Here is a 27786-nt window from a genome sequence, read left to right on the forward strand (position 1 = left end):
ACTAACTAAGGAGATTTCTTGCTGGTGATTTGTTAGAGTATAAAAAAAATATGTTATGGTTCTATTTATAACTTCATGCCTTAGAGAACATTCTCAACAACACTCCAGACCAAGCAAGTATCTGAAGAACAACACAGTAGTTGTGAAACAATACACTTTGAACCAGGAATATAGGAACCGTCTGCTATTTGTGCAGCCCAGTTGTATATGCGTTCTGTTGATGAAAAGAGGTGCGACGTGACAGTCTCAGCAACAACATTCCAGTTTTGGTCTGCTAGAAGAGACACAAGGGTGACTGGTAGATCATTCACTACCATTTGTTGGTCCACGATCATAAAGGGCATATACTTGCAGCATGAAGCAGATAACAGACCAAGAAACTGCAGTGCCTGCACAAAGTAAGCTCCAAAACAAATGAATGTCTGAAAATTAATGCATTAATCTTTTCAAATAAAGAATATGCAACCCTTATAATAGCACACCAATTCTTGTTGAATTTAGTTTTTGAATTTTTCCATGATATGCCTGAAAGTTACTACAAATAAGTTGTGATAATAAGTACCGTGGAAGGAAAACTGGATACGCAGCTAATTTCAACAGTCACTGAAAGGGAACCAGTCTTCACAAGCTTAATCTTAGCACAAACCTTTTTCTGGATTTCAATAGATTTTCCAGCACTCTGAACAAACCCCTCATGTGAAACCTGTGGATTGCAACTGTCAGCATAGATCACAGGTTTAAAGTGACAATTCGTACCTAATAATAAGCTAGACCTCAATTAGTTTGAATCAACAACAACAAGAAGCTAGACCTCCATGCACCTCTCAATATGATATATGTGACTAAATGTATCCACAGAAACCTCATCCAGGCATTCATAGAGACCTTTCCAACATGACATACCTTTCCAGATGGTTTAGCAGACATGACTGCAGATTTGTTTCAAGTGTTCTCAATCTGAAAAAGTCAGATAGCTCATCAAGAAAAGTTAGAAGCGAATCAAATTGATTTGCATGAGCCATTGCAAACATGGTGGATTCCTCCCGAAGAGTTCCATTCTTGCAAGTAGAGTCTTTGGGTAGCAATTCAACAACTTTGACCTCATATATCTCATACAACGCCTAATAAAGACACCTTAATACACCAATGACTGTGTCAACACCAATGGCACAAAACATGTAAGAAATAATGCAATGATGAATATCATCGAATAACCTAGATCAACAAAAAATCAAGATCATTTTATTGTTTAAGCCACTAATTAAAAAAGGGCACATGAAAAAGTGTAATATTAAATTCATTCATAAGACTTCTAAAAAAAAACACTCGTTTGCATAACCCCAACCAAATGTCACCGAGTAAGCAAACAATACATGGCAGCATTAAGTTTTCTAAGATATAAGAAAGAAAAGCCAGTACGTTTTGTCTCGAAAAAATAAGTTTTCAAGTTTTGAAGTTATTCGCCTAATTCTTTATGTGTTTTACCAGACGTTCCTTATTGTTTGTACTGAATTGTGGCTAAGATCGAACCCTCAATTTCGTCCCACAAAATTTGCAATAAATATTTTATTGATCATTGTCAGAGATGAAAGGAAGGTTGGTGTCTGTGTGAAACTGTTTTATTTTTTTCTAACTGAATTCTCATCCGTTTTAGCTGAAATTTGTCGCGTTTGGTCCCGAATTCTGTTGGGATTCTTACACAGAATTTCAACGAGAAACTATTTCGGGAAAAATTTTCAGAAATTTTATGCACTCCAAGGCTATCCTCTTTCCAGATTTCTCAAATTGTGTCTTAGTTTCTGCAATTTTATTCTGAGTTCATATTACGTTGATAAATTCTGTAAAAAGTTACACAAGTACTTTCATATGTTATTTTCTTTGCAGTAAGGAGGCATGTCCAAAAAAGAAACACAAAAAGATATAAGGAAGAAAAAAAAGGACGTTTTGTTTTCGTAAAAATAAGTTTTGGAATTTTTTGTTTGCTCTCGGTCTGGGACTTATTCGCCTAATTTCTTATGTGTTTTGATCTAAAATATTTACCAAACATTCCTTATTGTTTGTACTGAGTTGTAGCTGAGATTGGAGCCTCAATTTCGTCCCACAAGATTTGCAATATATTTTTTATTTGCTAGGGCTGAAAGGAAGGTTCGTTTCTATGTGAAACTGTTTCATTTTTTTCTAACTGAATTCTCATCTGTTTGAGCTTAAATTTATCGCATTTGGTCCCAAATTTTTTTGGAATTCTTACACAAAATTTCAACGAGTAATTGTTTCGGGAAAAAATTTCAGAAATTTCTTGCACTCCAAGGCTATCCTCTTTCCAGATTTGTGAAATTTTTCCCTAGTTTGTGTAATTTTATTCTGAGTTCATATTACGTTAATAAATTCCGAAAAAAGTTGTACAAGTACTTTCATATGTTCTTTTTATCTCCAGTAAGGAGGCATGTCCAAAAAAGAAACACAAAATAAGATTTGAAGGCATTTATTAAATTGTCTGTGTGTCCGCATTTTTGAAGGCGCCCCTCTCCTTCAAGAGGATTCGCGGCATGTTAAATCCTAGTAAAAATATTGTAGATTTTAGGTATTATATAATGAAAAAATTTTAAAAAGAAAGGTTTCTGACTAAAATTTTCCTAAAAGAGGTTAGGGTAGATGTAAAAGTAAAATGTACACTATAAGAAAATCACGAAATAGAAACCAATGTTTAGATACCAAAATAATTAATTAGTTACAATAGGAACTAAAATAGAGACCATTTTATAAACTAAAAAAAAAATTGGTTTCTAAATTAGTTTCTATTTTTTTCTATTATTGTTAAATAGTTTCTAAATTGGTATCTAATTAGCAACTAAGGTTTTAGATACCAGTTATTTAGTTTCTAAATTTAGTCTCTAAAACCTTGGTTGCTAATTAGATACCAATTTAAAAACTATTTAACAATAATAGAAACTAATTTAAAAACCAAATTTCTTTTTAGTTTCTAAAATGGTCTCTAATTTAGTTACTATTGCAACTAATTATTTTGGTTTCTAGAAATTGGTTTCTATTTCATGATTTTCTTGTAGTGGTAATATCTATTCATTGATAAAAGTAGGATTTATTTTCTTTGTATGTGATTTTTTTTTTCAAAAGCATGCATAAAATGAAACTTTTGAACTACACTAGAAACAAATTGAGAAACATTCATTAGAAAAAAAAAAGATTAAAAAAGTGTACAAGGTCGTTAGAAAATATAAGAAAATTAAGAAAAATATTAAATTCATATATGTTTCTTTATCCTAATTTTTATCAAGATAGTTTTCTTACAAGTAGGTGTCATTACAACCTTTGAAATACCTTAGTGATGCTTGACATTAAGATGCATGGATTGAATTCATTTTAAATGAATAGCAACAATAATTGGAAAATACTCAGTTAGAAAAAAAGTGAGACAATTACCTTAGAGAGGAAATGAAATGCATACACAGAGATGTATTTGATTCCTTTTCTTTTCTTGGAGATGTGTTCTCACTTCCTTTTTAATTCTAATTTCACAAGCTCTTTATTCTATAAATAATATTATTATTACTTTTTATTAATTTTATTATTATTATTCACACTTGTTATTGTTATGGATATTATTATTATTATTATTAATATTTATAATAATATCCTAACATTGAAAGCTTTTATAAAAAAATCTGCTGTCATGCTAAGTAATAACAAATTAGGTATTGCTGGAGAGAGGTAACCATAGACCAATACAAACACATACCAGAATGCAATGCTGCCCCATATAAAAAAATGTTGTATCCAAGTAAAGTAATTGATGGATAGTGCCATTTGGCAATTCACAGTCCACACCACACATGTATACATTGTGACCCAAGTATTTCAAAATCAACCACCTTACCATCTCTTCTCAAGGCTTCATTCAACACAGAATTAGTGGTTAAGAAGAAGATCACTAAAGAACTAAGGACTCCATTCAACATCCACCCAAGAATCCTGAGCCAGCTGAAGAGGGTGTCTTCTACGCCCTCTATATATAGAACGGGATACTGTAAAACAGACAATGTGATTATTGATTAGCACAGAATCTTGGCTCTTAACAAATCATTATCTAAAATCAAGAGCCACAGAAGAAATCAGTAGACATGTCTAAATAATTTGGTTTTTCTACCAAATTTAGAATCTAAATAATTGGTAGTTGGGGATAAAGCTAGATGTTGGGAAGACTACTGGTTCAACAATAATAATCTAAAATTGGTATATCCCAGGTTATATTCTATGTCATTAGACAAAGGACTAAAGGTGGGTGAGGTTGGAGAATGGGTAGATTCGGTATGGCGTTTGGAAGCTAAGGTGGAGACGCAATGGATTTAATGGGAAAATTCATTACAGGAAGAAATGTTGACCTCTTTGTCTAGTGTTACGCTTAATAGGTGTGGAAAGGACACAATGACTTGGGAGGGTGAGGATTTCTCAGTTAAAAAAGAATACGATTGTGTCTCAAAAGGTAACCTTGGCAGTTAATCTTCAAAAATCTTTGGATGTCTAAAGCTTTACCGAATATCCTATCAACAATCTGGTGGGCTTTGCTGAATAGATTACCTACCAGAGTGAACCTAGCCGGGAGGGGGGTTATGGTTAACTCACTTTCTTGTGCTTTTTGTCACGAAAAGGAAGAATCATCTCAACACTTGTTCTAGGAGTGTAAGTTTGTTGCTTCGTTTGGAGCAACTATTTTAGATGGATTGGTATTCATTTTGTCCAACATAAGGATTTAAAAAGTCACTTTGAGAACTTCTCCTTGGTACATGTTAATGCCAAACAAAATCTTGTGTGGAAAGAAATATGAACAACAATAGTGTGGAGTATCTGGAACCAAAGGAATAGGATTGTTTTTAAGCAAGGTAAAGTTGATGCGGAAGAAATATTTCATATGGCACAACTCAAAACCTGGTTAAATTTTTTTTTTTGATCAGCAATGAATGAATTAAATTAAGAGGGATACTTTAGGGGTATCCCAACCCGTTTACAAACCACAAACTGGTTATACCACTGAGCAACCATAAGAGGCTATACCTGCAGCGATAGATACAAAGATAAACCCTGCAAAAACAGAATCATAGCAGCAGGATTGAGCTTACAAACCCACTAAACCCATCCTCCATGCAATCATGAGGAGGGTGCTCTTAGCTTATGATCTAACCCTTAAAAAGAGATCCTAAGGATGCCTCATTAGCAGGAAAAAAGGCAGCAAGTACCCCGAAGTAACTTGCCTTACCTTCTTCTCCAGCAATCAAAATCGGCTAATCTATTCCCCTGTATCTGCATCAAAGACTTGCCTGGAGAAATTACTTGAAGCTCCTAATGCATATAAGTGGATTAAGGACCCAATCAACGAACGAATAGTTAAAGGAAGGCGTTTTATGCTTCAACCATAGCCAAGACTTGAGTTGAGCCTTTTGGAAGACTTCCTCCACGTCTACTACCCCATGCTGGAAAACAATCATGTTTCTTTGATCCCATATGCTCCTAATAACATTTGCCCAAACACCTTTCCATAGTAGATTTTGTTTGCTACTAACTTGGAATAAGAAAAAGCTTTGAAAATGCACCTTTAAATCATTATGCTGGACAGATAAAATACCTATCCAATTAAAGCACAAAGACCATACCCGTTGAACGTGTTTGCATTCCAAGAAGAGGTGTTGACATGACTCCTCCTCCAACTGGCATAAAGGACAAGACGTAGAGGTCATCAACACCCCTTTCCTGCTCAAGCCCACTCTTGTAGGCATTCTACCCACAAGTACCCTCCAAGCTGTCGTGACTACGCTTGGAAATGCCTTTACCTTCCACAAGAGTTTAAACACTTCGGATCGAGGGTCTCTAACTTGCTTAGCTAGGCATTCGTATGCAGATTTCACAGAGAACAACCGTGATTTCTCCTTCCCCCACGTGTGATTGTCCTTGATATTCTTCTTCAAAATGACCATGGATAAGATCATGCTAAGGTCTGCTTCCATTGGAGTCTCCCACTCAAATCGAGCACGCCTCCACTTCAAACTCCACCGCCACTCCGAGTTTATCCATTCACCAACCTCACCCACTGCTTGACCCTGATTTAAGGACAGGGAATAAAGTCGTGGGAACATGGATTTCAAATCGGCACTTCCAACCCATACCTCCTCCCAGAATTTAATTTTATGTCCACATCCTATTTCCCATCCTAGCTCTTCTTGAAACCAGCCTTTACCTCCTCCCTCCTTGCATATCTTTAACAGGTCTCTCCACCACCAAGACTGAACTTTGGTAGGTGTTTGGTTACCTTCTAGCTCCAAGTTGTACTTTGAATCCAGCAGCTCCTTCCACCTTCCATTCTCATCAGACAGACTGCGCCATCTCCATTTAGCTAGAAGAGCATAATTGAGCATACGTATATCCCGACAACCCAAACCTCCCTCCGCTTTAGATTTGCATACGTCTTTCCAGCTAACCCAAAAGAATGGCTTATTGGCTTTCCCCCATCCCCATAGAAATCTCCTTTGTATGCTCATAATCCTCTTACAAACCCCCAACGGTGCTTTGAAAAGGGATAAGTAATACAAAGGTACACCCGTTAAAACAGAGTTAATAAGACAAATTCTCCCTGCCATTGATAGGAATCTTCCTTTCCATACGCTAAGTCTTCCTTTTAACTTATTAATGACCGGTTCCCAGAACTGCTTCGTCCTTGGATTTCCTCCCACTTCCAGGCCAAGATATTTGAACGGAATCCCCATCTGCGAGCAATTTAGAGTCTTAGTGTAGCATGATACTGCACTACTTTGCACGTTTATACCTGCTAGCCTGGACTTATGGAAGTTAATCTTTAAGCCTGAGGCTAGCTCAAAACCCCTCAGAATGGCTTTCAAAGTTAACACATTGCTGTAGGAGTCTTCACACAGAAATAAGGTGTCATCCGCAAATTGGAGAATACATATCTCTAACTCCTTGCTTCCAATCTTGAGACCCGATAGCAGATTGACCTTCGAAGCCTGTCTGACAATTCCAGCAAGACCTTCTGCTGCCACCAAGAAAAGGAAGGGGGCTAAAGGATCACCCTGTCTCAACCCTCTTGATGGCTTGAACTCCTCCGTAGGGCTCCCATTGACCAGCACAGATATTGAAGCGGACTCCATACAACCTCGAATCCAGGTGATCCATAAGTTATTAAACCCCATCCTGTGCAGCATATCATATAAAAATTCCCATCTAACCGAGTCATATGCCTTCTCGAAGTCCACCTTCACTAGTGCAGATAAGTAAAACAAATGCGGTTATTTTAATTTTACAAATGCGGTCATAGAACCGCATTTGATCAACACGCAGTTGTAAATATGGAATTTACAAATGCGGTCATAGGACCGCATTCATAAATCAACTTTACAAATGCGGTTACCTATAACAACCGCATATGTATTTTGATCTGAATTTGGGGTTTTGGGGGTTTAGGATTTATGAATGCGGTCTTGGTAAACACCGCATTCATAAATCACTATTTACAAATGCGGTCATTTACCAAGACCGCATTTGTAAATGCGAATTCGCTATTTACAAATGCGGTCTTGGTAAATGACCGCATTTGTAAATAGTGATTTTTTTTTTAAAATAGATACAGTTTTGTGCAGAAACCATATATTTAAATAACCTGCATAAAGATCAAACCCAGCCAGACAAATACAAAAATGTAGTAACCAATTTAAATCATCAAAATGTTTTACAAGTGATCAAATTACATATAATAAAACCACTAATATTGTTTACCTACGCTAGAGTTATAAAAATTAGTGAAGTATGTGGACCAAGAATCTCTAACATATGAAATGCCTTCCTCACTCATTGGTGTTTCTTCTGTGAATAACTGCAATGCAAAGTTGACATAAATTAGTTTCTAGATATATATATGTTCAAGAATTATAAAAATGACCTAACATATATACCTCCTTCCAACCAGTTGTAACACCTAGTCTTATAATGGTAATCATCCATTGCATAATGTAATAGCCACACTCATAGCTTCCTGGTTGTTTATTACACTATATAATTCAATAAAAAGTAATATGTTAGTATATTGAAAAACAATGATAATAGAGAAAGAAAAAAATTACAAACCTTTATTCTTATGTAGTTCAAATTATTTGAAGTGGATCGACCTTTTAGGATGTTATATCCACGCCATGAACTGGTTAATACAAAAAACCTCGTTAGTAGATGGTTAATTAGTAACATATACAAAGTTAAGTTTATACTATACTTACGTATCAATGGTATCCTTCAATTTTGTGGGCATGTTCTTGTGTAGGGAACAGAACCACACAGCAGTCTTATCAACCATTGATAAGACAAGTAACTGCCAATGATGCCTATATCATCAATGAAAAGAGTTAGTAAATATTTAAAACATGAAATAATAATAATTGATGACATATAATTAAACTTACTCATTAATATAAGGGCATAAATAAATTTGTTTTCCCTCTTTTTCCAGGGTGTTAGTGATGTATGCTTGAGTCTCAGATGAGTTTGGTCCAACAGGATTAGTATATGCAGGATCTAAGAATCCATACACATTTTCCGAGCCCTCAGTGATACAGACTCTATGCAAAAACCTACAAGTTTTTAGTTAAAGCATAATCAATAATAATTTAACATAAAGTAAATTGAATAATAGGTAAAGATACTTACATCATAAAAAATTGAATTATACTTATATTGAGCTCCTGTTTCCCAGATATAAATTCTGACAAATCTGTGTTGTAAATCATCAGTGGCAGTTCAGTGTTTGTTTGAAAAAATGTATTATCCCACGGAACTGGAAAAGGATCATTGCCAATCTCACTAGCAATGAGACGTAGGGAAGCCATAGGATCGTCAACTGGAACCTCACGCTTCTTTTTCGGACTTGGTGGCTGAAAAGGTTCCTACAAGATAAACAACATTTGTATTAAATTATATGTAATATATAAATATAAATAAAAAATAATATAATGAAACGAAATTATTACGTGAGGTTCGGGCATAGATCGAATGAGCTCTCTGGGCCAGGCAACGAATGTCTGAAATGCATCGCCCACAGTGGTTACCTCATCTGAAGGTAGTGGAACACGAGCATCAGGAAATCGTACTTTTTCAACTGTTACCTTCGCCACATCAGGGGAGAGAGGAACGTTATGTAAGGTGGTGGCGTTTTTATAGACTTTTCCAAGTGCCACCACCCGAGGAAGTTTGCCGCCCACTACCAGTAGCTCACAATCCTCTGTCTGCCCATTGATATCATCCCCTGATGCTGGAGGAGCCGCACAACTCCCCTTTGTGCTCTTGGGAGTGGGACTAACAAGGGGTTCAATCGGCTCAGCACAAACTTGTTGCGATAGAAACTCTTGTCGCATTCGATCATTCTCCTTTTTCAGCTCCTGCCACATGAAATCATTCTCCTTTCTCATCTCCTCCATTATTTCTTGACGTAACTTAGTCTCCTTGGAGGAGGAGGATGGCTGTCGTTCTGAAACTCCAAAATAAAGTCTAATTCCGACCCCTTGTCCAGCGGCACGAACACGACCAGAGTGTTCAGGTCGTCCAATTGCTTCAACCAGGATATCGTGACGACCTTGAGCAACAAATTTACCCGAGGATTCCAAGGAATCCTGCAAGAGTACACAAAAATCATATTTTCAATCATTAATATAATTAATGCTTTAAAAAAATTGAAAATAACAAAAATAACTTACAATTTTGTCGATTATAACCCCGGATTGCTCGGAACTTGGTGCACCCGACTTTTTAATTCGGGCCCTCTTCCATTTTTCATAGCGAAAAGGTGGTGGAGGAGAAGTGACCCCTGTTTCCACATTCTCAGAATACGTCCCCTGTTGAGATTTCTCCTTTTCCACGATCAGTGTTTGCTCAAGTTTTTTATACCCCGAACGAGACATAACGTGCGGGGTAAGATTCTTCAAAGCTATCTCTTGAGCTTTCTTCCGACGATCCTGTCATAATTGAAATAAACAAACTGAAGTAAATAAGATAAACTTATTAATGTTATATAAACAAAAAAGTTACTTCACTTACCATCCAACCCTCATTTTCACGGCTTTCTCTAAAAAGACGCCATGTCTCTTCATCAATATGTTGGTACTTTAAACATGGATTTTCGTCTTTAAGGTCGCCAAAAATGTATCTCGAAGTCAGTCTTGACTTAAAGGTACGAAATTTAAGTGCGATATTGGATAATATCTTTGATCGAAGCGGTTCCACATCAGGAATGTCAAAGTTTGCCTAGAAAATAACATCATCAAATTAAAATTAATTAATCAATATTAAAAAGCATTATATGATAACAATAATAATGTAAAGCTTACCAGAACATCCTCCCATAGCATGTTCCGATCAACCTCTGAAACCTCATCCCATGAATTAGTCAAAATGGAGAGCCTCTCACGAGAAACAACTCCAAGATAGCTCATAAACTCATCTGCCTTAGGACCATAAGCCACTCCAGTGTTGACGTCAATGTCAACATGTGTCTTCTCACCAGCAGCACGTCTCAATGCAAGACGCTTCAATCTAGTAGGTCCTCTACTGCCTCGTCCAGATCGAGGTCTGTTTGGAGTCTGGTCGTCATCCATGTCTCTGTTAAAAAAATTAGGTAACAAACATTAGTTAATGTGCATCGAATTAAAATCATATAAAAATAATACAAAAAATTCTAAATGTTTATTTACATGTTGCATGTGGGTTGAATGTTTATATGTAAATTCCTTCACTATGGTCTTTACGGGTTGCATGTACATCATCAAGTACATCGTCATCTTTATTAGTTATCATTGGTGTGAATGAACGAGTTTCGCCATATTCAATATCATCTATGGCTTCCCCTTATTTTTTCCCGTGTAGAACGACATACCAATGTTCTGACGTAGGATCTTTCACATAGAAAACCTGAGATGCTTGTTGAACCATTATAAATGGCTCATCTCGATACCCTATCTTTCGAAAGTCCACTAGTGTGAATCCTGATTCATCAATTTTAACCCCACTTTTATTATCAACCCATTTACACTTGAAAACTGGAACGGAAAACTTAGTGTAGTCAATCTCCCATATCTCTTCTATAAACCCATAGTATGCCATTGATCCAAGTACTGGATTTGTATCTTTCGAAGTCGAAAACTGCATTGACTCGGCTTCAAGAGTAACACCAGAATTTTGAACTGTACTCTTTTCATCCAGGGACTTCGTGTAAAATATACAATTATTCACTTCGTACGCTGTACATGAGATGACATCAAACTTCAATCCAGCAGCCAACCAAGTCAAGGTCTCTGATGCCGTTGAATCCTTGAACACCTCATCTTTAAACCAAGGCATGAAAGTTCTATTATGTTCCATCAAGACCCATTTCTCTGCTTGTCTTGGGTTATTTGCCTTCACAATGGCTTTATGAGCTTCTATGTAAGGTACAACTTCATCTGTGTTATTCAATATGTACAAATGTGCTTGCAAGACTTCTGATCGAGATTTGCTTACAATATTCACACCACGTAAACATTTAGTTGTAGAACGCCTGTGGTGCCATGAATTAGCTGGAACACCTATTGGATTTGCTTTTGTCATGTACTCTGAACAAAATTCAATACTTTCTTCAGCTATGTACCTTTCAATCATTGAAGCCTCTGGACGATAATGATTTTTCACATAACCTTTCAAAATTTTCATATACCGCTCAACAGGATACATCCATCTTAAGTACACTGGTCCACACAATCTAACCTCTCTTACCAGATGCACCACTAGATGAACCATGATGTCAAAAAAAGACGGAGGAAAATACATTTCCAATTCACACAAGATAACAACAATTTCATTTTGAAGTTCATCTAGTTTTGAGGGATCAATGACTTTACAACAGATGGAAGAGAAGAATGAGCACAAACGGGTTATGGTGTGTCTAACATTTTTTGGTAAGATCCCACGGATAGCTACCGGCAACAACTGTTGCATCAAGATGTGACAATCATGAGACTTCAACCCAATTAACTTCAAATCTTGCATTGACACTAGACTCTTCACATTTGAGGAATGTCCTTGTGGCACTTTCACACCCTTTAGACATTGACAAAAACTAATTTTTTCATCTTTTGACATTGTGTAACAGGCTGGGGGCAAATATGTACGCTTACCCATTTCTATGGGTGCCAACTCGCCGCGTATGTTCATCTCAATCAAATCTAAACGAGCATTTAGACCATCCTTCGTCTTTCCGTTAATGTTAAGAAGTGTACCAATTAAGCTATCACACACATTCTTCTCAACATGCATTACATCTATACAATGTCTGACTTCTAACCTCGACCAGTACGGAAGATCAAAGAAGATTGATTTCTTCTTCCAAATATTTGTCACAGATGACTTTTTTTTGGACTTGCCGAAGGTGTGGTCTATGTTATTTACCTTTTCGTAAACCTCAACACGGGTTAATGGAGTTGGTGGACCACTACCCTCTTGGTGTCCATTAAAGGCTTTTTTCAACCTCCGGTAAGGATGATGACTTCTAAGAAACCTCCGATGCCGAAGATATACTGTTTTCCTTCCATGTTTCAATTGTTGAGAAGCAGTGTCTTCTTCGCATATTGGACACGCTTTGTGACCCTTAACACTATAACCTGATAAGTTACCATATGCCGGAAAGTCATTGATGGTGCAAAATAACATGGCATGAAGCTTGAAAGTTTCATTAGCAAATCCGTCAAATACTTCGACACCCTGGTCCCACATTAACTTCAAATCTTCAATTAGGGGACTTAGATAAACATCAATATCATTCCCTGGTTGTTTCGGACCGGATATCATCATAGACAACATCATGTATTTTCGCTTCATGCACAATCCAGGAGGTAAGTTGTAAATAACTAGTAATACAGGCCATGAACTGTGATTTGTACTCATATTACCAAACGGATTCATTCCGTCTGTAGCTAAACCAAGTCGGATATTTCTTGATTCTTTACCAAATTCTGGAAAGTCATCATCAAATTTCTTCCATTGAATAGAATCAGCTGGATGTCGGTACATGCCATCGCATTTCCTCTCATCTGCATGCCATCTAAGATTCTTAGCATCGTCTGGGTTTGCAAACAAACGCTTCATCCTTGGAATGATGGGAAGATACCACATAACCTTCATTGGGGGTCCATGCTTTTCCATGTCATCAATAGAATCATCATCTTTTTGTTTCAACTTATAACGTGATAACCCACACCTCAGACAACTTTTCAACAATTCAAAATCTTTCCGGTATAATATACAATCATTAGGACATGCATGTATCTTTTTGTACTCCATACCCATTGGACAAAGAATCTTTTTGGCCTCGTAATTACGATTAGGTAGACTATTTCCCTCTGGAAGCATATCCTTCAACAGCTGGAGCAATTCTGTGAAGCTTTTATCAGTCCATCCGTTTATTGCCTTCAAATTCATCAATCTTAACACCGCGGACAACCGTGTGAAGTTAGTTGATCCAGGATACAAAGGAGTCTCTGCATCTTTTGACATACTTTCATATCCATGCGCTTTTGCAAAACACTCAGCTCCCACATCACGAATCATGTCCTCCAATCGATCATCATCTCCATCATCGTGTACTGCTTCATCCATGGTAGAACCCACATATTCTTCAGTTACGGAAACACGTGGTAAATTTAATAATTCACCATGCCATGTCCAAGTTGTATAAGATCGAAGAAACCCATCACATAGCAGGTGTTCCCTCATGATATTCACATCCAGTATCCTTCCATTCAAACAGTTAACGCACGGACACCTGATCTTTGCTCCATCATGACCACTAATAATCGCGTTACGCTGCGCAAATTGTATAAATTCCTCTACTCCCCTTTCGTACTCATCACTTATACGAACAGCATTAATCCAACTTCGATCCATTATATATTCTGGAATATAGTTAGGATTTTCTAATAATTAGTATTCTCTTCAATCTCACACATTTGCCGAGGGTCGAACACCCTCGGACTCAATCCAAACACGATATTTCTATTCTAAAAGTAACTAACTAACATAACATAAAACTTTTATTAAAATGTAATTAACAACTAACTAAATATGTCACTTCTAAAATTAAAATTCTAGAATAAAGTTTAATACACTATAGAATTATAATTCCATAAAGATTAAATTAAAGATAAAAAATAAACAGAAAAATTACTAAAATAAACAGAAAAATAAACAGAAAAATTACTAAATCAAAATTAAAGATAAAAAATAAACAGAAAAATAAACAGAAAAATTACTAAAATAGAAATTATATAATACAAAAATTCAAAATACACACAAATATACACAAATATATTAATTAAATATATATTATAATGCAGAAAAATTAAAATTCAAAATATGAAAAAAAAATTCAAAATATTAAATAAATACAACACTAACCTTGATGGTGATCGGAGAGGAAGACGAAGGGGAAGGCGAAGGCGGTGGCGGAGGCAGCGGCGGAAGCAGTGGCGGAGCAAAAAAAAGCAGGGAACCAATAGAACAGTAACCACCTATATGCAGAAAACGAGTAAGGAAACGAAACGAAATGACGAAGTGAATAATGGCAATGACAAAGACGAAAACGAAAATATACCTTGAAGCAGAGAGAGCTGAACGTTTGAAACGAAGAGGCTTAGAGGCTGAGAGCGTTTGAAAAGAAGAGCGGAGAAGACGAAATGAGAGTGAAAACGAGTGGCGCGCTTCTATTTTTAGGGTAAGATTGTTTTACAAATGCGGTTGTAGGGTATAAACGCATTTGTAAAACATCTGAATTGATTTACAGATGCGGTCTTTACTATGACCGCATTTGTAAATCAATTCAGAATTGTTTTACAAATGCGGTTGTAGGGTATGACCGCATTTGTAAAACATCTGAATTGATTTACAGATGCGGTCATAGTAAAGACCGCATCTGTAAATCAATTCAGATGTTTTACAAATGCGGTCATACCCTACAACCGCATTTGTAAAACAATTTAATTTCAAAAATGCCACCGCGTTTTTTACAAATGCGTTTAAGCGCTAAGCCGCACTAAATAAAGGGTCGTTGTTTGCCATTTCTGCACTAGTGCTTTAAGCAAAGCCCACTTCTCCCCTTTTTTCTTAGATCCTCCACCACTTCATTAGCCATAAGCACGCTGTCTAGAATCCCTCTATTCTTTAGGAAGGCTGATTGGCTTTCATCTATGATTGCAGGCAACACCTTCTTCAACCTGCTAGCCAAAACCTTAGATATGATTTTGTATAGGGCTCCTACTAGTGAGATGGGTCTATACTGCTCAAGCTTGGATGGGTCCCTGACCTTGGGGATTAGAGCTATGAACGAAGCGTTACAACCCTTCGGAATGGTTCCAGTCCTGTGAAACAAAGCCATTGCTGCAAATATGTCATCTTTTATAAATTCCCAGCTTTTCCTTATAAAACTGAAGTTAAAGCCATCTGGACCGGGACTCTTCGAACCTTCACAGTGCCACACTGCGTCCCTTATCTCTTCCTCCGTGAACACTGCTACAAGTCTCTCGTTATCCGTTGGGTTAAGAGATTTAAAATCGACTTCATCCAACCTTACACCAAGATCTTTCGTGGCACTGAATCTAGCTTCAAACAACTTTTTTGCCTCCATGCGAACGGTACTAGGTTCCTCACACCATTGGTCCCCAACCTGGACGCCCTTCACTTCATTCCTGAGCCTTCTCCACCTCAAAGATGAGTGAAAGAACCTAGTACAGGAGTCCCCATTTTTAAACCAGCTTGCTCTAGCCTTTTAACAAAAAAGGCTTTCAATTTTCTTTTTAGTCTCAACCAGAGGGCTTGTCAATTCCATTTTTTCCAACCTCTCACCTTCCCCTAAGCCCCCATTACAGTCTTGGCAATCTAAAGCCTCCAGATCCTGAAGGATCCTCCTCTTAGTAGTATCAAGGTTACCAAACACATCTCTGTTCCATAATTTCAGATCTGTTTTGAGCATTTTCAGTTTTTCTTTAAAAACCGTTATACCATTCCCCTGTATCGAGTATGATTGCCATTTATCCTTCACCATCCTGTTAAAACCCCTTTCCAAAAGCCAAGCGTCAATGAATCTGAAGGGCTTAGGTCCCCAGTCCTTCTCTAAAGACTTAACCACCAGTGCACAATGGTCGGATACCTCTCTCCGTAAAACATACTGTTTACTCGTGGGCCATAGTTTAAGCCACTCTTCAGAAACAAGCACTCTATCGATTCTGCTCTTAGCCGTTCCATCCGGTTTGAACCACGTAAAACTCTTGCCTACCCGAGGTAAGTCTAGCAGAAAATTGGCATCAATGAAACTATTAAAGCCCGTTATCTCACTTGACTGTTTACCCCATCCTCTAATGCCTGACCTTTCGTTTCTGCTTCTCACAGCATTGAAGTCTCCACAAAAGCACCAAGCTAAAACTTGAGAGGCCAGCTTAGCAGAAGAAAGGTCCTCCCATAAGTTCTTCTTACCACTTAATGCACAAGGAGAGTACACATTAACCACCACACACCTAGAAGAGGATTTAATATGTTGACCGCACACTATAATAAAACCTTTGCCTAACAGGTGAAATTCACAGCTAAAGGCTTCTTTATGCCATAGCGACAGTAAGCTTCCATTCCCATCATCCCCTTTATTATGTATCCATCCAACATTGTTATCTCCCCAAAGAGAGAAACATCTACCGTCCGAAATCTCCTTAATTTTTGTTTCCTGCACACACACAAATTCTGCTCCCTCGCTTCCAATGATATGCCTCAAATACCTGGCTTTGGTACCTCCCCCCAGACCTCTTATATTTAAATTGACAATTATCATTTAAACACATCCTTCTTACCCTCCGCTATACTCTCCACAAACTGCAGATCTCTTACTTCCAAAGAAGAGTATTCATTGAGAACCTGTTGTTCGTCCCCTCGGCATGTGATCCCCACTCTTCTACTAATCTCCCACAGTTTGGCCGAGGCCACAGGCGAATCAGAATCACCCAAACGAGTGTTGCAATTATCAATATCACCATCAGAAAGTGAGACTGAGGTCAAACCGTGTCGGGAATGAGAAGAATTGTCCACCTGTTTATATCTTGAGCTGATTCTCACTGAACGCCTCGGGTGGGACTTTGAATCTCCTAATTCCAATAGGCCTTTCGTCTTACGTCGTCGTTGATAAGTTTTTGTCGACCTTCCCATCAACGTAAAATCCTCTCCTGAACATGGCAAGTGATCTATTCCTTTGCGGATGACCTCTCGACCAGAAGCGTCTTCCTTATCTCCGACGTATGGGTTGTTAACGAGCTCTCCTTCCTGCTGCAAGATCATCGTCTTCGAACCACTCTCCACAACGATATCGTCATCATCATTACCATTGACGAGCACCATACCCGCTGGAACCTGCTCCCTCTGTGTTGAGTGCGCCTCCAAACCTTTTATCATGCCACCATCTTCATCGGAAACTTTCTCCCGTTCTGACCCGGGTTCCAAATGAGTTGACCCTGACCCGGATTCGCCTATTCCATGTACCTCCTGGACCTCACCTTTTTGGGCCTCCATCATACTGTCTTGGCCCAGATCCTTATTGTCTTTCTCCTGGCTGCACATATTTTCTAAATCCACCACCATTCTTGCCAGCTCAGCATTTGTACAAGTTTTAAAAGTTGATGTCTCACAGACTTGGGCAGAGTCCAGGGCTAGACTAGGTTCTGCAGAAGCCTTTTGTCCCAGTATTTCCGTATTCGTGAAACAAATTTCACCTTTTCTCCGACAAGCACTGCTGCTGGACGAAAATTCCGTAGAGAGGGCTCTTGGTTTCTGCGCCTCTCCTCCGTCGTCCTCCCCTCCTCCGATCTCCTTTCCCTTTGACCGTTGTTCCTCCCCAGCCCTACGGTTACACTCTTCCTCACCACTTTTGACGGAGAAAGTAGATTCCTCTACATAGGTGTCCGTTGAAGAGATGATTTCTGAAGAATCATATTTGCAAAGGTAACCTTTGCACTGACCTACCTTTGTCAGTGGGACTTCCTCTTCAAGATATATACTTGCAACATGGTCGTTGATCCTTATCTTCTTCGCCACCCTCACGTACCTATTACATTCAATACGGACTTTCAGACGAGCGAACTCTAAGTTTTCCCATGTCAGCGTAGCATCGTCGATAGAAATCAGATTGGCCATCTCTCCAAGCACACGTACAAAGCACTCTCTGCTCCAGAGGGATATCGGTAGCCCGAAGCACCTTACCCATACAACTTTGTGGCTCGCTACGCTTTCTGCTGACCAAGGCTTGATGTTGACAAAGATGCTATCAAACCATTCTTTGTTCAGCTGTACCAACTCCTTCATGCTTTCGCCTTCTCTAGGTGTTAAGAGAGCAAGGTTATCACCCAAAGATCTCACCTTTACCAAATTCATACCCCCTCTTACAAATTCTTCACCCAGTTGTTCAAAGTCCAGATCAGCACAGTATTGACCAACTACGCTTTTCTCCATCCACGGCAAGGATTGTTTTTGAATTTTGAGACCTGGTCCCTTCCATTCTCGTTGTGCTTGTCCCCTTACAACATCAGCAAAAGATTTTTTCCCCCTCTTTTCCACCCAGACCTCCTTCCTCTTATTGGATACATTTTCGTCATTACCTTCCGGCTTCTTCCTCCCATACAAAGGCCTCACTATGACCCTAGTTTCCTTTTCCACCACCCTGGGATTCTCCTCTTGATGACGCTGGTACTTTGGGATGTTGACGAAGAGTTTTCTATTCCCTATGTAAATCTGATCAAGCTCCTTTTCCAGCTTCACCACATTCTTCACATCAAATAACCTCACAAACCCGAATCTTCTGCCCCACTTATTAAGTCTATGAGAAATGTAAACTTCTTTCACCCTTGCCCATCTTTGAAAAATCTTGAACATATCCTTTTCTCCAAAGCCACTAGGGAAGTTTGAGAAGAAAAACGTAGTAAAATTATTAGACATGGCCAATGTAAAAGGAAATATGCTACTTTCTGTTTCACTCTTGCAAGGAAATTTTCAAAAAAAAAAAGGATCGGGTTAAATGTTAGGACACAACATAAGGATCAAGAAATAGGAAGTTGTCCTTTAACTTCTCATTTTCTAATTGGTGTCTGAATCCTTATATATACATAAAAAGTTGTTCTTAGACGGGCAAAAAGGAAAGGAAGGGTAAAAACAGCAGGGAATTGTATCTGTACAATCAGGTTATGCATCACAGTATAGTTTTTCTTTTTATGGATCTGTCTTAGATGAAAGGCTAGGAAGGTAGTTTTCTTTTGCAGGGCAAGAAGGTATGCCGAAGGCCAAAGAAACAGGGGTGACTATGAAAGAGGAGGATAAGGCCGTATCCTATGGAGGAATGAAGGGACTGGTGTTTCAGCAATAGATGTTAGGCTCTGGGCAGCAGCATGATGGCAATGCAAATATGGATAAAACTGGATGGTACACACAGCTGGTCGAAGGCCTATTATGCAGTTATCATGTTGATGTTGTAATCAGCACTTTATTACTTTTCTCTGAGACTTGTTTCTTAAAAAGCAAGCCAGCTTGTTTTAGTGCTAGGTGGTTTATTACACAAAAGTATGATAGTCTGGTTGTGTTTTTTTTTTTATATAAAGTTGGAACATCCTGAAATGCTCTATTTTATTTACTTTATTTTTTACTGATAAAAAAAAACTTTTTATAGAAAAAATAGTGCATAAAGTAATTTTAAAAAATATGACAACATAGTACCTTTAGGCAAAGTTTGGCAGAAACATCCTGATGAAAAACACCTAGAGCGATTACTGGAAGTGAAGTGAAGAAGACATTGTAAAATGACATGTACCAATCATTGTAAGCAGCTTCACCAGAGAAAGAAGCATATACCTCAAACCAAAAAAGGGTAAATCCAAATGCAATGTTTTTATACAAAAAATAGCATATCTGCATAAAAACAATTCAACAAGTTATCAGAAGCAACTTTTTGTGTGGATAAAGTTGCCTATTTTTTATCTAAGCAAGTATGATATGGTTTAATGCATTCCCAAACACATGTAATACTCTTACACAGCAAACAGAAAATTATAAGATCTTTTTCATCTCGACTAAACCAATCAACTCATGGAGAGGGTAAACAAATTGAGAAAAAATGAAAAAAATAATTAATAATATACAGCTGTCACTTTCTTATGTTAAAAGACTTCTATGTAAGAAGCAACTAAAACTTCTTGTTTTAAATCTTTTAAGACTGAGAGAAATAGATGAATGCATGGTTTTACCATCATTGAACACTAATGGCCATGTACCAACAACAAACGCTCCAGAAATCAAAATTTTTACCAAACGTTCCTTATTGTTTGTACTGAGCTGTGGCTGAGATTGGAGACTCAATTTCGTCCCACAAGATTTGTAATAAATTTTTTATTCATCATTGTCAACGCCGAAGGAATGTTCGTTTCTGTGTGAAACTATTTCATTTTTTTTCTAACTGAATTCTGATCCATTTAAGCCAAAATTTGTCGTTTTTGGTTCCTAATTCTGTTGCGATTCTTACACTACATATCAACGAGAAACTAATTCAGGAATTTCTTGCACTTCAATGCTATCCTCTTTCCATATTTGTGAAATTTGTCATAGTTTCTACAATTTTATTATGAGTTCATATTACGTTGATCAATTCCATAAAAAGTTACACAAGTACTTTCGTATATTGTTATTTATCCAGTAAGGAAGCACGTCCAAAAAAAAAACACAAAATAAGATATAAGGAAGAAAAGTCAGGACATTTTGTTTTTAGAAGAACAAGTTTTCAAGTTTTTTGTTTGCTCTCAGTCTGAGACTTATTTGCCTAATTCTTGGTGTGTTTTGATCTAAAATTTTTACCAGACCTTTCTTATTGTTTGTAGACTGGTGGCTAATATTGGAGCCTTGATTTTGTCTCACAAGATTTGTAATAAATTTTGTATTCATCATTGTCTGGGCCGAAAGGAAGGTTCGTTTCTATATGAAACTGTTTCATTTTTTTCTAACTGAATTCTCATCCGTTTGAACTGAAATTTGTCGCGTTTGGTCCCGAATTCATTTGGGATTCTTACACATAATTTCTACTCTGTTTCGGGAAATTTTTTTAGAAATTTCTTGCACTCCAAGGCTCTCCTAGTTTCTACAATTTTATTTTGAGTTCATATTACATTGACCTTCTTACGAATATTTCCCAACATTACTCCTCGAGGTAATGAATAGATGTCAAATGTCAATCACACGCAAGTAATGAATAGATGTCAGATGTCACAAGTTATCTATCCTCATTAGAGCATTTATTAAATTGTCCGCGGTCCTGAAGACACCCCTCTCTTTCAAGAGGATTCGCGGCATGTTAAATCCTGGTAAAAATATTATAGATTTTAGGTATTATATAATGCAATATTTTTAAAAAGAAAGGATGCTGACTAAAATTTTCCTAAAAGAAGGTTAGGGTAGATGTAAAAGCAAAATGTAATATCTATTCATTGATAAAAGTAGGATTTATTTTCTTTGTAAGTGATTTTTTTTTCAAAAGCATGCAGAGAATGAAACTTTTGAACTACACTATAAACAAATTGAGAAACATTCATTAGAAAAAAAAGAAGATTAAAAAGAGTGTACAAGGTCGTTAGAAAATATAAGAAAATTAAGAAAAAGATTAAATACATATATGTTTCTTTATCATAATTTTGTGCTTATGAAGATAGTTTTCTTACAAGTAGGTGTCATTACAACCTTTGAAATACCTTAGTGATGCTTGACATTAAGATGCATGGATTGAATTCATTTTAAATGAATAGCAACAATAATTGGAAAATACTCAGTTAGAAAAAAAGTGAGACAATTACCTTAGAGAATAAATGAAATGCATACAAAGAGATGTATTTGAAGGGTTGCAGATTTCTTTCCTTGGATCATCAGGGATGTGCTCTCACTTCTTTTTTAATTCTAATTTTCACAAGCTGTTTATTCTATTAGTAATATTATTATTACTTTTTATTAATTTTATTATTATTATTAACACTTGTTATTGTTATAGATATTATTATTATTATTATTATTATTAATGATAGTAACATTATAATTGTTAAAATTAATAATAATATTATTTTGTTTTAATAATATTAATATTATTAATAAAAAATAATATTATTATTAATATTAATATTAACATGTTTAAAATTTGTAATGTTGTTCCTAATATTAATATATTATTTTAATACTACACAGTGCAATTTCATACGATTAAAGACTCCATCATTAGGATTTCAGATAATATGTCTAAAAGATATATATATATATATATATATATATATATATATATATATATATATATATGTTTTGAAGTTTTTGGAGAATTCGAACCTGTTGAAGTGGCAGACAAATTGAAATAGCACCAGGCATAGTAAGGTCTTTAATTTGGTTGGAATTTAATTTCATCAGAAGAATTGAAATAATTTTGCACGAAAATAAGAGTAAAATAAAAGTAATTGAATCATTAAAAACGTAGTTGAGGCATCCTCCTTTAATAAATATCATCAGTTTAAGAAGTATAACTTATGATAATTTGGACTAATTATTTTTTGTAAATTATAAATTAATTAATTTCCTTTTTTTCTTTCATTCTTTTCTCATATGATTTCAAACGATTTTTAACAAATAAATACCACATCTTAATAATTACGAAATAAAAACATTACCAAAATGTAATCTATGTTTTTTTTTACGAAAAAAAATAAAAATTACCTTTTATATTTTTTCTTCAATATGAAAGTAATGTTTTTTCTCGAACAAGGTGTGAAGAATCTAATAATCAATTATAGTGGGAAAATAATACACTCGTTTAATTTATGTGATAAAAGATTTAATTTTTTTTACCAAGAAATTTGTAATTTTTTAAAATTGGTAATATCTATACATAATTCCAACAGTTTGATGAACATTAATTAATAGTTTTATGAATTTGAAATATTTTATATTATTATTTATTGACAAATAATAATATGTAATGATTTTTAGTAATCATTTTTCAAAAATTATATTTACGTTATTCTTTTACTAAGTGATAATAAATTTTTTAAATTGGTAATGTGTAAAATTCAAAACCTCAACAGTAAACATTCAAATTCTCACATTATTATTTAATTTTTTTACATTTTAAAAAATAATATTATATGTATCACATGAATAATTATATAATAGGATAATATGATACATTTAATAAACCTTATTAAGATAATCTCTTGTATTATCTTAAATCAACCTATAAAAATGACTCTTAAGGTTATCTTTAATGTAGTATCTTATTATTTTTTATATCTCATTATGTCACATTATTTTTCACATTTTCTTACTTCAATGCAAAAGTTATATAATTTCTCTTTTTTTTTGATAAATTTCACATTAATAAATTTAATTTTGATAAAAAATAAGGTAATTTAATTTGAGTAATCAATTAAATAAACTTTAGATGTGTTTTCAAAAACATTAAAATTGAAAATTGACATTTAATTTTTTTCATAGTTATTTATTTCACATTTGAGAATCAAGTAAAAAATAAACTTGTTAATTCTGCAAATTTTGTGCTCTTACAAGGTTTTGAAACAAGTTTAGAATACAGTAACATACAAATAAGAAAAGTGGGTTCTATTTTATTCCTTCAAAGACAAGTTTAGAATGAAATAGACCCACTAAAAGGTTCAACAAAACAGTTTGGTTCAGAAATCCACTAAGAATTAATGTTTAAAGTATTTGAATTTCAAAACTCCATTCTTTGAATTTGTCTCTCAGATGTTGGAGTTTGCTCGGGAATTGTATAATATCATGGTACACTGCTAGAAACCAAATTTGGAAGAGCTGTGGAAGAAATAAGGTAGAAACAAAAGCATAAGCATAATGACAAGTGCTGCTGCCATAGTAGGAGTTGGAAATGAAGTGAAATGGATTGAATGCAGGAATGAATGGCAAAGTGATGAGAACATGTTTTTGTTTAATGGGAACTCAACCAATATAAAATGTGAGCTGTTGGATGTGATGAATGAACGAATGGGAAGAGGGTTGTGGGCCCCAGTGAAGCAATAATTGTTAACTGTTTCTGATAAGAAAAGTGTTGACAACTGTAATCCATGAATGGATATCTGATAATAAGATGAAACAAATCATCAGTGAAATCTGACAGTAGTTCCAAACCAAAATTTTAACTGTTTGGATAATATCTCATTCCAAATAATATTTTTTATATTATATTCATGCAAATTTAGTTGATGTACTAATTCGCATCCTTTCCTTATTCACTTAATTTGGTTTCTTTCTCTCTTTATTTATCACTTAATATACCTTAAAAACATAAAAGATATATGATATTGGAGGAGTTTGATTTATTTATTCATATACTCTATATAATAAATGAATATATTTTTATATTTATGTAAGAGATATTTTTAAAAAACTTAAAGATTTCCTAAAAAATTATTAAGCAAATATTTTCAATGTTGTTTTTCTGAGATGGTGCCTGATGTAAAGACACTATGAGTGTATAAAATTTGGAGAGTTGAAGTCACAATCTTACAAAAGCATTTCTTAAGAATTATTTTAATGTACTTGTTCAGTAGATCAAGATTAAGCTGGCTAATTGAATGTCATCTTACTTCTTGAGATTAAGCAATCCATTTAAATAAGTGGTATTCATGATTTTCATGATATTTTGATTTATATATGACAAGTTATAGAATTTTATAGCATCAGCCCCTGCAGTTATACTACAGTGAAGACAGAAAACAATTATCTCTTTAAGCATCATCAACTTTTAAGTCCTTTTGAATAACATGCTTTCTTGTAGTTGCAACAATGTCATTTCTTTGTAGAAATTCTTATTCTCTGTTTTAAGTGTGTCAGCTATCTAATTAGTTCCATCTTTGCAGATGGTTAAAGTGGAGAAAATTAGCAACTGGATTCTATTTGGATTAATGCATGTTTATGTACATTAGCTTTTTGTTTGTCACTCTTATTTAAGTGTTCATTATATTGTTGAGTTTTTTATTCATACTTCTTAGACTTCTTTTCATCTTAATTATAAAATCAACACAAGCAAGGTCCTATCTCATCTAACCAAAATACTAAACTTTCTTTCTTCCAATATATATTTAGTATACACCAGTTTGAAAATCAAAACCTCTTTATCTTAGAACATGTAAAAAAAAGGCCATAACCCAATTTCAATCCCTTCTACTTGTTCTCTCTGTATAATATCATGGTACATTGGTACAAACCGACAATCCAGAAACCGGAATACAGTTACTTTTATATAAAGCTTAGAAGTGAAGGTTTTAATCCCTTTGCCTCTGCAGAAATTAAAGTTCTGGATTTCTTTCCTTATTGATTGGCATAGTCACTTTCTAACAACTCTATTAAGTACACAATAACATTACTGATAACTTATGTTGCATGCATGTTGGTTTGACAACTTGGTTCATTATCCTTAAGTGAATTTCTCCATAATTTAAAATAATTCAAATGCAAAACATATTAAGACCACATGTTAAACAGCACAAAAGAGGTAAGAACATGTAGACCTGGTTAGACTAATGACACATTCGGGTAAAAATATCTTCATTAAGCACATCTTCAATAAGTTATTATCTCATATAAGATCATTTGTCATAAATAGGAACATAGAAGTGATTGGAATAGGCTAATAACAACTTATTTTTATAAGCTTCACTATGAAGTTCATTGAAATAAGCTAAAGAGGTTATAATTATAAGAATCATCAATTATTATCATAAGCTCAAATAAAGTCCCTATAAGCTCTTTAACACTCCCTAAGTTATATTAGAATCTCTTCAGTTTCTTCATTTATTATGGTTTTGGAGAATATAATCTTTCTTAAGAACAGGTAAAAGAGCAGCCCAGATAAGAATAATAAAATGTATCTTTAGACCTGCATCCCTTCAGCACCATTAATGCAACTCCAATATCAGCCTCCTGAAGCATGCCAACATCATTTGCCCCATCACCAATACATAATGTTGTCTTCCCAGTTCCCAATTTTACCAACCTTGTAACCTGCATATTTTTTTGGCTGACATGGTTATAATATTTTAACAACCAAAGCTATTATTATACATAACTACTCAAGGAAATAATATTAGTTATATGACAGGAATTCAAATTGCACACCCATAGTACTCACACGAGCTTTTTGTTTGGGTGAAGATCGGCAACATATGACAGAAGCACAATTAATGGCAAGCTCAAAGAAGGACTTTTCCAAATTCTTGTTAAGAGAATAATCCAAGAACTTTCCATCGATTATCAAGCCAAACCCAGAAGACGTTCCTTTATTTGCATTAGAACTCTCTTTGGCAGAGTTAATTTGTGAGATTCCTTCTCCAATTTGCTTCTTAATGCTTTCAAGAGAAGCCTAAGAAATTTCTGTATCAAAGATGTATAATAGTGAGAGAAAATTAAATTCCGAAAAAATAGTAAGTGTACCTTTGCTAGAGCCTGCTTGTCCCATTGCTTTTCCAAGTATAGTAAGTGATCACTATCTGTTTCATGTCTTGTCTAAGTAAACTACATGCATACCTGTACAAAGAAAATGGGGAAAATAACTTCATATTTATACAACTCTCTCATAAAAAGAATCTAGAACAAGCCTTGCTAATGTACCCTATGTTGACTGCAGTTTCCATCTTGTCTCCAGTCAATACCCATGATTTTTGCCCGTGCAAGCTTTTCAATACACTCAGGAACCTTTGTTTCCATGTCAAATAAGCTTTATTAACTAATCAAGAACAAAGGTATTAATATCTGATTTTTTTTCTGCCATTTTTCCATGTTTCAGTGGTCTATGTCTGAAGCCAAGTTCATTTTTTGTCAGAAACTTCTATTTTTTCTCACTCGGTACATAATTGTTGTAAAGTTGTCTTCATTCAGGACACCGTAGTCCACTCTCATTTCACATCAACTAGAAATATGGCATAAATAAAACTTAGACAAATATCACTTTACAATTTGATTTTCTGAGATTGAGTTCGGCCCTTAACCCAAATTCTAAAAATAATAAATTCCAAGACTTACATAACTTTAAGAAAATCATGAAATAGAAACTAATTTTTAGAGACCAAAATAATTAGTTACAATAGGAACTAAAATAGAGACCATTTTAGAAACTAAAAAAATAATTGGTTTCTAAATTAGTTTATATTATTTTCTATTATTGTTAAATAGTTTCTAAATTGGTATCTAATTAGCAACTAAGGTTTTAGATACCAATTATTTAGTTTCTAAATTTAGTCTCTAAAACCTTGGTTGCTAATTAGATACCAATTTAGAAACTATTTAACAATAATAGAAAATAATATAAACTAATTTAGAAACCAAATTTCTTTTTAGTTTCTAAAATTGTTTCTAATTTAGTTACTATTGCAACTAATTATTTTGGTTTCTACAAATTGGTTTCTATTTCATGATTTTCTTGTAGTGTTTGCAATTTCTAGGAATAGGAAGATTTAAAAGTTTACACTTACCCCTTTTTGCAGTCTATCCTCAACTGCAGTAGCACCAAGAAGCTGCATCCACCAGTGCATCTCGGTCTTCTGTTACAGAAGTTTTGACCTTTGAAAACTCCTCGTCCCATAACTTTTATTCTTCTTCATCAAGTTCATATCTCTGGTTTCAAACTCAAAC

The 27786-nt window shown here is 35.2% G+C and overlaps 1 long non-coding RNA gene and 1 pseudogene across 1 annotated transcript; both read right to left on the reverse strand.

Annotated features, from left to right (window-relative positions):
• Positions 1-80: 80 nt before the first annotated feature.
• LOC137836570 (probable phospholipid-transporting ATPase 8) lies at positions 81-27686 on the reverse strand (annotated as a pseudogene).
• LOC137836678 (uncharacterized) lies at positions 7709-8205 on the reverse strand. The gene is made up of 3 exons (XR_011085330.1): positions 8143-8205; positions 7971-8066; positions 7709-7891 (listed from the first exon to the last, which is right to left on the reverse strand). It is a non-coding gene; the product is annotated as an uncharacterized lncRNA (long non-coding RNA).
• Positions 27687-27786: the final 100 nt, after the last annotated feature.

The sequence above is a fragment of the Phaseolus vulgaris genome, chromosome 4 (assembly GCF_000499845.2).
Source record: "Phaseolus vulgaris cultivar G19833 chromosome 4, P. vulgaris v2.0, whole genome shotgun sequence".
NCBI lineage: Eukaryota > Viridiplantae > Streptophyta > Magnoliopsida > Fabales > Fabaceae > Phaseolus > Phaseolus vulgaris.